Below are 1,903 nucleotides of genomic sequence, written 5' to 3'. Positions count from 1 at the left end.
CCTAGGAGCACGCGAATGGCGTTCATCATTGATCGAAGCATCGCGACCACTTGTTTGTCCTCTTCAGGCAGTTTATCGGCGGGAGATTCAGCATTCGTGGTTGCCGATGTGCGCTGTGGCTTTGCGGGTGGCTGTGGTCTTGGCAACCTAGGCCAAGCTGCATCAGCCGCAGTCTCACTTTTTCCAGCATTCTGGTTCCTATCAGCCGTGACCGGTCTGGGCGGCAAGGGAGGTGGAGCCGGTGGATATGCGACAGACGCGGTAGAGGCGCTGATTTTCTTTAACGAACGTCGGCGACGATATCGCCGCTTTCTGATGGTTTTGGCAGCCTCTCGGTGAGACGAATGGTCTCTCGCCATTTGTTTTAATACAGCCAGCTCCCTTTTCATGTTTGGGCAATCCTTTGACGAAGCTTCATGGGGCCCATGACAATTCGAGCATTTAAGAACAGTGGCCCTGCAATCATCCGCGGAGTGCGTTTCAGCGCAGCGAGAACACACTGCTGCATTCTCGCAAACGCTTCTCACGTGACCCAGCCTCATGCATTTGAGGCATTGTAGTGGCTTCGGTACGAAAGGTCGCACAGGATGTCGAAACTGACCTACCTTTACATATGAAGGTAGACAGTCTCCCTTGAACACTATCTTCAAACAGCGTGAGCTGCCCAGGCGGGTAACACTCGGGATGACATCAGCTTCACTGGCTGGTTTCACAAGAACTTCCAAGTCGGAGCTGGGAATCGCGGAATCTACATCGTAGATGACACCGGTGACGATGTCAGAGCCCAGCGGGATGTGGGAACGAACCTTCATTCCATCCATGTCGGTGACGTTGCGCAGGGTATTCAGTGCGGCTGCATGCGTAACGTCGATCGCCAGGACGTTCTTGCGCGTGTTTACTCTGATGTCGATAATTTCATTCGGCACCAGTGCCTCTAGCAGCACCGAAACGGTTTGCCTGTTGAGGCGTTTCATGTTCCCGTTGGGTACAGCAGGAACGAAGAGGATGGTGTTGGTCGCAGACCTCTGTTGTGGTCTTTCATTCAATGTGCTCGAGGACGAAGAGGTCCTGGTGTTGCGTCTCTTCGCCTTACGGCTCATAAAAAGTTCCAAGTCGTCGTCGTCGGAGGCCTCCTCGCTGCTCAGTGAGTAGATATGGGTGTCCTCGCTGTCAGAGTTGCTGTGAGGGCCAGTCCGCTTTCTTGACGCGGCCACCGCTGACGTCGCCGAATCTGGCAGACGTCCGGGTTGGTCCGCCTCCATCGCCGACGAACAAAGAATCGACTTCTCAGAGGTACACGTATAATTCCACAAAATGGCAAGAGATGCTCAAAAAACGTTCTGCCAAGCAGACACTTCGTTATGTTATATGCTTCTGCTATGTCTCTAGCCATCTGGCTGGCATGTTTGAAGATAACAGCCGTTTCATTAAAGATAAGGGCACAGCCACATGATTTGCAAGGCAGGGGAAGGTGTAGCGGCGCAGCCCTTTGTAATGGTAACTCATGCTTTCTAAGGCGAACATTAACGCAGCGCTTCGTTTGTTCAACATATTCATTACAACTTGGCAGAGGAATGACATACACAACTCGTTTTGCACATGCGATGTGTTTGTTAGCATGGTTCACTGTAAATCTGCCATTTGACTGATTATCTGTTAGCATTTTGTCAACTCGAGAACAGATGTGTCCTACCTTATTTCTTGCCGTAACGAGTATATCTACGTCATACTTGGAACCAACATTCTTTAAACCATGCGCCATTTTGTGTATGTACGGAATTACCGCACGTCTTTTCTTGTTTCGCTTACTTTGGTTACATTCAAGTTTCTTATGGGCGCACTTAATGCTGGGAACAATACCTCCACAACCAGAGGTAATGACAGTGCTCGGAAATTGTGCGTT

The sequence above is a fragment of the Dermacentor silvarum genome, chromosome 1 (assembly GCF_013339745.2).
Source record: "Dermacentor silvarum isolate Dsil-2018 chromosome 1, BIME_Dsil_1.4, whole genome shotgun sequence".
Taxonomy (NCBI): domain Eukaryota; kingdom Metazoa; phylum Arthropoda; class Arachnida; order Ixodida; family Ixodidae; genus Dermacentor; species Dermacentor silvarum.
The sequence above is the reverse complement of the archived record's forward strand: the minus strand, read 5'-3'. Positions refer to the sequence as shown.